We start from the raw sequence: 11,211 nt of genomic DNA on the forward strand, positions 1-11,211 counted from the left end.
TTTTAATCTTTTAATTAATTTTTGTGGGATGTATGTATGGTGGTGAATGTTGTAATTATTTCAAGCTTTGTGAGAATGTTGTAATAGCTTAGAATTTACTTTCTGCTATAAGCTTGATTTTCAATTTCATTTAAAAGTTGTTCCAGCAAGGTTGCCCTGCCATTTTTATGGTGTATGGCTGTCCCTAGAACAATACATTTTTAATTACAAGTTATTTCATTTCAGTTTATATTTAATTCTGTATTCCTCTTCGATTTGAGACTTGATACAAAGACCTTTCTAGAAATAAGGTTGTCCTACCATAAACTCTGTTTTTGGTGTAAGGTTGTCTTTAGAATAACGTTTGTATCAACCTCTCAAGATCTGAATTTTGAGATTGTTTTACTTTCCTGCATTGTTATTTAATTTGGCTATCATTGTCTTTATTATTCCGCTATTATAAGTTTTTATTTGGCATTGTCCTATTCACCCCCCCTTTAGGACATATAGCTTGGCCTTTTCAAAAACTTCTTAGGGGCCACAAAAGTTTTGGATGGAGTTAATATTTGTGTTTTCTCTTCATCCAGGTCTATGTATGTAACATCCCAAATTTTCATGACCAGAGTTTGTAATTGTGCCCGAGAAAACTGTGTGTTAATAATGTATAAATTGGATGCTTTAAAAATTACACTTTATTTTTTTTCATTTGAATCACATCTAGATACATTTATGAAGGTAACATTCAAGAGAATAAAATTGACTGTATTGATTATTTCATCAGAGTAAAAGAATAATCAAACACCCTCTCAATGAGAGCTTATTACATTTATCAAGTTTGCAGCAGAAGTGTAAAACTAAATTATAAAACTATCTTCTTATTCTTTCAGTATAATCTTCCATATTCTCTAGGTCTTCAATCTGTATGTCATCTGCATCATCTGTATGGTTGGAGAGGGTCAACGCTCTACTCATAGTGATAATTATCCTTTAAGATTAACAATAATTCAAGAGATTCATAAAAGAAATATAAGGGTTTTGATATGTCACATACTCCACCACTACGATAGGTATCAGTATGCACAAACAATCTACATGAATGTATGCATAGAAAAGTGTGTGCGGCTCATTATATGTAGTGATCACTATCACAATGTGGAAAATAGTTCATAATGTTTGGCTCGACCCGCATTCTTACACTATGAGTATTCCTTGGCGTGTCCAATGTTAACGTGGATTTATGTGAGCATTTTAAGGTGACACAACAACATAGTTGGGGGATTTACGTAACACAATGTGTTCATGGAGCGACTATTTGCAACATTCAATTCTGAAAAATGATGTAACACGCATGGCGGTTTACTTACATTGATTATATACCACGCCAACCAACTCATGGAATTACGTGTCGACCAAGAGCACCGCTACCCATAATGCATTACGTCCATGATAAATATTTGAATCACTAGTTGTGATTCCTTTAACACATCAATTGCATCGATAAAAAAATAGATTGAATCATATGAGTTTTGGAATTCTAAGACATATGCCTAAGCCTTAAAGGTAGATAGCATAAAGCTAACAAAATAAAGAGGAGAATACTAATGGCTAATTCAACAAAGAGGAGAGTGGCAATGGCCAACTCATAAAGAGGAGAGTGGTAAGGGTCAACTCAATAAAGAGGATAGTGGCAATGGCCAACTCAATAAAGAGAAGAATAATAAGGGCTAACTCAACAAAATTGGTAAAGGGCAAGGGCAAAGGCAAGGCTTGTATCCATCGCCCCACATATATTTGTAAAGATTACACATAATAAAAATTATAACTTAACCATAATTCTCAAAGGATAAATAATTGATGATGGTAAATCAAATAATTATAGGGAGGATTCACAGTAACATGAAAACATAGTATATAAAAGGTGAGATAAAGCTTATCAACCTAAATTAAGATAAGCTTAAAGGAATCCCTCACAAAAATTCAGAAAGGTCATGTATAATTAACATCACACCTTAACCATTATTCCCAAAGGATAAATAATTGGTGGTGGTAAATTAAGTATTTACAGGGAGGATTCAAAGCATGTGAGGAACAGAATAAATCATACTAACTCAAATTAATATAAGCTTAAAGGAAACTCTCACCTTAGCCTTAGATCTAAACCATAGGTAGATATTCATGTAGGAAAGCCTCTACATGAATCACAACATCGCTTGAGCAAGAAGGAGATACTAAATGTTTGGAGAAGAATCTTTTTTCTTTCTTTCTCTCTTTCTTTTTCTTTTTCTTTTTCTCTTTCCCTCTCCTCTCTCTCTCTCTCTCTCTCTCTCTCTCCTTGGACGTTTGAGAGGTGGGCGTGTGAGTGGAGGGGGGAACGCACGCGTGTGAGAGGAGTGTATTTCACATCACACTTGGATTGGTTTCTCCAATTTTTCCTTTTCTGACGATCTATCTTTAAATCTAATTCATCCATTATGTCAGGGTCGTTGAATAGAACTAGGGTATATAATTTTCTTGGTGATTCAAAATTTAGATTCACCAATCTTGAAAATTCTCTTAACAAGTACCAAAATGAACTTAATCTCAATTAACGGTCCACACTTAATGATCAAGGTCCAATTTTGGGAGGAAATGTGTATTCAGGATAGGAAAATGGTTGGAAAAAAATTGGTGTTAATCAATGGTAGAAAAGGCCTAGATCTAAAATATCACCTTTTGCATCAAAAAGGAAGGAACTGGCTTCAGCGTTTAACGGTGCAGGATCATGATTGGGGTCTAAATTTTGTACAACCTAGTAGTTATATAAGACCAAAGTGTGGTCTAAAATTGAGTTCCAATGGACAATAGGAAGTGGTTAAATCAAAAGATCCAGATTTATAAAAAGTTAATAAGCTAAGAAAGGATAACTTCGCGCTTAAGGAGAAACGTACAAAAGTAGGGTCTTTGTATTTCATACTTAGTTCATATTATTAGTAATTCAACTCATTCATATGAAGGGAAATATCATACTACAACTACCAACGAGGTTTCTTCACTCGACGGACACCAAAATCAACGATTAAAAGGCTGATTTGTAAATTAGGTCAATTTTACAATGATTTAAGGGATGAAATTTGACATGTATAGTTAATTTATGATACATATGCATGGTATAAATTTTCACTTCAAACAGATCGTGGGAACCATGTAATCTAGAATTCAGGGGTATAGGTTAATGGCATTTTCGTAATTATCGCTAACATGAGTGTTTTGGGAAATCTAATGATTCTACATGGTTATAGGCATATTTCTAAGTAATTCTTACAAAAGGACTTATATCTAAATTAGTATGAATAAAGAGTTATTCACCAAATTAATTAGAGAATGTACATATATCAAACCACACAATGGATGGTCAAATGACATGTTTAAAATAGGAAAGCTTGATGGTTGGTATTCTAACAATATATATATGTATATGTATGACAAGTTTGTAAACGGAAGAACATGAGGTGGGTTTCTGTAGTGATTAGGGGGTAGAACATGTGTATCATTAGATTCGAGTATCTTGTTCACATGTGTAAGTTTCTCATATTGTAGTTCTGATGGTGGGTTCAATATATCCATAGGTGATGAACAAGATGAACGGATCAGAATATCAACTTGATGTATGTACGAGCAGATGTAGAGAATAAGTTGCGAGTTTACTACGATCGAGTGGTCCAAAATCAAAGTGGACGGTTAGATGTCTCTATCTAGCAGTGTATATTTGACTAAACGGTTGGTTATGATATATAAGTGAGAATATTTATATATATGATGTTCCTATCTTAAATTCAATGGTCAGATAGCTTGATCTATGAATGAAGATTACTCCCAACGGTTAGATTCGTGTTGGAGAATAGATATAAGGTTAAGATAACTAAATTGGTATCATACTCATGTAAGTTAAATTTCATGGTAACACTCGAGAACTTTCAATACTCAGGTATTGAAAAGTTCGGAGTGTTACAATCTACTCCCCTTAAACAAAATTTCGTCCCCAAAATTTATTTATTTGTTCCATTACACTAATTCATTATGTTTAATTTTTAACTATATTCCTCGTGAGGTAGATGTATATGTTTAGGTGTGCACGTAAATTGACTACATGGAAATCGGGATGCTACAGTGTAACTTTATGAATAGATTGGATGAAAAATAAACATCATGGTGGGCCCTAGAATAGTTTCAATGGTGAGAATCATTATCACCACTACTTCCTATGGTGTGACCTACTTGAGCCTTGGATCTACCTCATTTTTGGACTTATATTATAAAATGATACGAAAAATAGATGAACGGTGTGGATAAGACCCATACATTATGATGGACACTCAAAGCTGCCGTTTGTTCCCAGCTGGAGACGAGCGTGGTAATGTGCAATCCACATCTAATCGTGAGGCAGCTGGCTAGTAAAGTTAGACCTACATGGACATAGATTAGGTCCGACCCTACCCATCTCTAGCCATTGTTAGAAAAATGGTGGAAATATCAAAAAATAAATAACAAAGTTTAATTATATCCTTTCACTAGGCTAAATCACGTAAAAATATACGCTGTCCTTAAAGTGTGATTCGCCCCCTTATCAATTGCAGATGGGTTATAGGCGAATTGCTTCCATGATAAGATAAGCCTGTTTGGATCCGACGTGTAGCAATAACGATGGGTCCACTTAAGAATAATTCAACATAACAAATCTTCTAGCAGAATCAAACAGTGGATGTGATTATAATATTCTATGAAGGAGATGCTATCTGGAGAATCTGATAGAAAGGGAGAGATTTGTGTTTAAGGTGATTGAATTTAGACCGGAATGGTCTAATTTATATAGGCACCAGGCAGTGGACTGTTGCTAGGTGGCCATCAATAGTTCAAAACGTTTGAAAAACGTTTCCGACCATTGATCATTAATTTCAGCCGTTTCTGGTCATCGGATCGGAAGATCTGACCATTGGATCATCATGGCCTATCCGTTTTTGGACCATTATGGCTTTCAAGGCAGCTATCCATTTTTAGAAACGGCTAACCATTTCTAATTAAAGATCCGGCCGTTCTCACTCACCTATAAAACCCTAGCTCATTTCAGATCTATCGCACCTAGGCTCCTACTATACCACTCGCACTGCGATCACCTGGTCGTGTGTTCTAGTGCGTAACCCGAGTGTCTTAATCTCCAAAGCTCTAAATAAGAATACTACACACTTCCACATATAAACCCCAAAACTCCTCCTATCATTTCTAATATGGGACAAAAGCACAAACCGCTCTTTTCCTATTTGAAATTCCAAAAAATCGTTTTTGCAGCAAAATCCCAAAAATTTGAAGATTTGAATTATTTTTTCAAAAACCACAAATTTCAACAGCCATGAATGGGCAGTTCCGTGGGTAGGTCCATTGTGATGTATCTGTTTATCCATGTCATCCATCCTTACTCTTGGATCATTTTGAAGTAGGTGCACAAAAACGAGGCAAATACAAGTTAAGTAGACCACACTAAACAATAATCTTGGATTTCATTAAATGCTAGTTACATTAAATGCAATAATCATCTATGGTGTGGTCCACTTGAGCGTTGGATCTGCATCATCTTTATGCACATACCTTAACATAATTAGGGAGGATAGATGAACCGGGTGGATAAACCGACACAACACAATGAGCCCGCCCACACAACTGCCCATTTGTGGCTAAAGATGGGCGGGGCATCATGCAATCCCCGTCCGACCCACAGGTGGCTAGTTTGGTTTAGCAGTTCTACGTGATTGAACACTTGGATACTCCGGATAGTGTGATGCTTCATACACATGACGCGTTGATACTCAAGCTAAAATTCTAAACCATCATCAGATTAAAGGCCCCACTTCACACGGTAGCTTGCATTGAACTAATTTTCAAACCGACAATTATTGTTTGACATCTAATGGATGGATAAAGCCGAAAGGTAGTGAATGGTCTAGATTCCACAAATGTTGCAACGATTCAGTTAGTCTAATTTTGGTTTATGACATACCTACCGGGTGTCCATGATTTTGGAGTGTTTGTCACGTGTACATACCTGAGTACATGTATACATACCACCATACTCAAAGAAACTATTATTAACTCATTCAAATGGATGGCTATTTATATCTGATGTTGTCATCACAGAGTGGCCCACGTGATTGTAACTACTATGATGGTAGTAGATGGGTGACGTTAGGGGCCCACAGGTGGCTTTCCTGTATTGTTGACATACAGATGGAGTCAGATTCGAGATATAGAGGTCATGGTTGGTATTGATCGGTGTTGTGGTCCCTATAACAATGCACATGTTTTATCAAATCTAGTTCTTAGGTAGACCATACCACAGGAGACAACGGTGATTAAATGCCTACCTTTAAAAACTTATTGGAGCCATGAAACTTTTGGATCGAGCTGAAATTACAGTTCTTTCCCTTCGTCTAGGTCTGTGTGGTGGGATGGCAATTATAGATTTTAAAGGTGGGCATTCGATCACTACTATTTCATATGGCGTGGTCCACCTGAGATTTGGATGCTTCTCATTATGGGCTTATGCCCTAAAATGAGATGGAAGAGTGGATGGATGGCATAGATAAAACACAAAGTATAGTAAGGCCCGCAACACCGACATGAGGAGGCAGATGAGTATTACAAGCAGGTCTTGGGCTTGGAAAAGGCATGGCTTAATGGGTCACCATGATGTATTGGTTTTATCTACACCGTCCATACAATTTTATTTTTTTATTTCATTTTAGCTTATAAGCCAAAAGATGAGGCTAATGCAAGGCCCTAGTGGACCACACCACCATGGTTGAAACCTTCCTAGTCCCAACCATGATACTTAATTTCCATCGAACCTGTTCACTAGGTCACGTGAATCTGGATAAAGGAAAACATAAATATCAACTTGATCTAAAACTTCTATTGCTTTAAAGAAGTTTTCGACAATAGGTTTTTAATTCGCATTGTGTGGTCCATTTAATCCTTTGATCTGTCCTATTATTTGGACATTGCATCTAAAATGATATGGAAAAATGAATGGACCGTGTGGATAAAATCCATACGTCCCTTCAATGACCCTGCCCTTTCCGATCTCAGGACGGGCAGGGTAGTACCCAATCCACGTCCAGTACTAGAGGCTACTTTTGTGGTTCCCCAGATCCACCAAGGTTGGTGGATCCCTGACTGTGGGGTCCACCGTGATATTATGCCTTATATTGACATCATCGATTCGTTTTGCCAGATGATTTTAGGGTACAAGCCCAAAAATACAGTAGATCCAAATTTCAGGTGTACCATACCACTGGAACTAGTGGGAATAGATATTTAAAACTCCTCGGGGCTATAAAAGTTTTGGATCAAGCTGATATTCGTGTAGTACTTTCATCCAGGTCTTTGTGACCTTTTCAACAGGTTCGATGGCAAATAAACATTCGGGTGGCTCTCAAGAAATTTTAATGGCAGGCATTCAATCACTATTGTTTCTCTTAGTGAGGTCCACCTGAGATTTGGATCTGCTGCATTTTTGGGCTCATACAATAAAATGATCTGAAGAACAAATGGAGGGAGAACATTTAATACACATACATCATACATCATGGTGGGCCCCACAGTCCCATATCTGCCAACCTTAGTGGATCCTATCGGATTACCTGGGACACAGAAGTTCCTGTGCACTCGGAACCTAGGTGGGGCCTCCCATAATGTTTGTAAGAAATTCACAGGGTCCATCCATTTTCCAAATCATGTTACGACATGAGTTAGAAAATGAGGCAGATTAAAACTCAATTAGGCCACACAGTACCAAAGTGAGATTGAACTTCCACCATTGAAACATTTTTAGGATCACATAATTTTGAAATAAGGTTAATATTTTTGTGTTTTCAGTTAATCCCATTAGGAATGATCTTATGAGCAGTCTGGGATAGCATATAAACATCATGGTGAACATGGAGGTTTCATCGCTCAACTTTTTTCTTACCTAACTTTTTTTTTTTTTCCATCTTGCTTTCTTGACTTTTGGATCCGCCTCCCATTTAGGCCCTTGACTTGCAATGAGCTTCGCAAAATGGATGAACATGGTGTGTTTCTCACAAACATAGCAATGACCCCACCTAAACTTTGACCTAAGAACTTCCTATCACATGCGAAGGGTGCACGAAGAATCCTGTCAACTGTTACACCTGGGATGGTATAACTAGTTAGAATCCCAAAATCGAATCACGAAGCTTTTTGTTGGGTCCACTCTTACTCTGAGTTCAGCCTGTCAAGACCATTTGTGTGGCTAAGGGCTTATATTAAGGCACAAGAGGCTTGGTGGAGCTATGGAACGAAGGTTATGTCCTAGAGGTGGGGTGATTATGACTAAATAAAATTTTATGCCATTATAAACAAAATTGCCTACTTAACTAATTTCCAATTAAATGTAAGCAATATAATTAACTTTGAGACTTTCAATCTAATCAGGCTCCAATCACATAAACTATAAAAGATGTGGTAATTAAGCTATTATTCTATAAACATAATAATGTACATGTGTGTGTAGGATGTGCTACCTATCAACTCCTAACATCCATCTAATCATGCATACATATAATTAAACATTAAATTATATAAGCATAATTAAGCAAGTGCTCAAATAACAATCCCAAATACAAGAATGTATAGTGGTTCGGTTTTCCTACTCCACTCCCAGCGAACTCACTCAACCCATAAGTGTATTGGATTTCACTATCGGAGGTTTTAAATCAGGTTCACCTCTAACCTTTACAATCCTATACAAGGACCGGCTCCGTCGGAGACTCGCGTGTTTTCTATAGGCTCCACCACAAACCTCGGTCCTAGTCCAAGAACATATGTTTACTCTAGCCCGAGGCTCACTCAGATATTAACACGTACAAACTCGTATTTGGTAGCCTACACAAGGACTTTGATTTAGGTCTTACATAAGAATCTAATCGAGTTTGGCAATTCAAACTCTACACTTAATCATATATAATGAAGAAATGTACATGGACTCTTACAAATGAGAACTTGTCAGATTGAGCCAATTTTAAAGCGTCTTCTTGGGTTGCTTGATTGATGCTCTCTCATACTTCAATCAACTACCCTAACTTCCTTGATCATGATGCTGATGTGTTGCCAATGCTTCAACCCAAGGATCAAACACATTGCATGCAATACTCCTTTTAGTGATCAAGGTGATTAGAGGTTGGGTAGAATCTCCTATAACTAATTGGAAGTTATGATGCCTAAGGGATTTTATCAAAAGGATCTCTTAGAGAGTTTAGACAAATGATACTCTAATAAGGTTGGGTCTAATCTCTAAAAAATGGTGGAGATTGAGTTCATCTTTAATATTGATGTTAGAATCCTCACTAGAGTGGAAAAGCTCAAGAAGATTAATCAAATCTCATGGAATATTAGGCTTAGGATGTGAGATATGATTGGGGATTCACCTAAACTTCTATTACACTAAAAACCCTCTCAAATGCTTAAATATCATATCTTCTTTATAAAGGAATTGAGTTCCAACTGTCATAAAATGAGCAAAAATGGCTAGTCTTTGGTCGTAATGAATTAGGGTTTGGTCACACCGAATTAGATACGAAAGCCGTTGGATAGACTTGGGAACCTTTAGTCGCACCAAAGGTGGTCTTCGGTCACACTAAACATGATCGTCGATGGGACTGAATGTGGCACTTGGTTGCAATCGAACTACTTGGAATTCTATTACAACACACTATCCTGTTTTGGCCGATTTCAGTCGGACCAAAGGTGGATTTGGTAGGATGAAGGTTGCTGAAGTTGTGTAGTTTTTCTAGCAATATAAGACCTTTAAAGCCAATCTAAGGATGATCAATTTAGGCTCCTATATCTTAATGGATAATCAATAAAAGGTTTACCTATTAGATTTAAGATTATTTAGATATTTATGTTGTTTTAGGTCAAGTTTTAGGGTCACCAAGGCACCTCTTATATATGTTATTTGCTCCTTGATGCTCCACCTCCACTTGTGTCTTCGGTCTTCAGCTTTCAAGGGTTCAACTGACTACATGTCACGGTGGACTCACATGATTGATAAATAAGGTGCAAAAATCAATGCACTAACAATAATGACAATATGCCTAATGACGAAGGAGGATCAAATGCAGATCTCATTCAAGCACGAGTATAATTCTGACCGTACCAAACACGTAGTGTCTCCACATAAAATCTTTCTATTGGTCCATGTGTGTAACCACCCACTATGAATGTATGTGGTTTATCCATGCCATCCATATTTTTTTTCACTTCATTTTAATGGTTCAGCCCAAATGGAAGCATATCCAATGCTTGACTAAACCATATATACCACAAACAGTGGGAATAATGATTTCCACTATTGAAACCTTGCTAGGGCCTATAGTGATATTTGTTTCTTATCCAACCTGTTTATAAGATCACATGGGCACGAATGAAGGGAAAACACAAATATAACTTGATCCAAAACTTCGATGGCCCATAACAAATTTTCAATAATAGACGTTCAATTGTTTCCTATGGTGTGGTCCACTTAAGCTTTGGAAATGCTCCATTTTTGGTCTCAAGCTCTAAAATTATGTGATAAAATGGATGGATGAAGTGGATAAAATACATAAATCATGTTGGACCCCACAGTTTACTCAGTACACAATCTGTTTCTAAGATCCCTACTTTTCATAGATCTGGTAGACTGCAAGTGCCATGGGCCAAGCATCAGAGCAGTTCTCTCGCCAGGTACCCCATAAGATAAATGGATGGTCAAAAAAGAAGACCTTCCACATTCATTCTACACTGATGTGCAAAAAACTAATTTTTTTTCTTGGGAATGTAGTCCATGCGCCCTACTTAATGAATGGTCCTGATCTCATACAAGTGTGCAATGTTGTATTTGTATCCAAAACGAGTCCATCTCACATGTGAGATCACACGGTGAAGAGAAGAGAGAAGATGATAAGGAAAGACCAACTTTTAAAGCATTTTTTTACCATCTGCCACTAAACACATGATGCCCGTGTGTCATGTGAGTTAATAGCTACATCTGTCGACGTCTTGAAACTGTCGTTGTTAGTATTTAAGAGGCATTACAGGTCCTACCATGAGACTGGAGACTAATGGGTTTATTTATCTAAGTTCCTACTATGAGTGATTTTGGGTCGAGTGCGAGTTGGTTGTGGCCCGATCGTAAGGCCA

This window comes from Magnolia sinica, chromosome 9 (assembly GCF_029962835.1).
Source record: "Magnolia sinica isolate HGM2019 chromosome 9, MsV1, whole genome shotgun sequence".
NCBI lineage: Eukaryota > Viridiplantae > Streptophyta > Magnoliopsida > Magnoliales > Magnoliaceae > Magnolia > Magnolia sinica.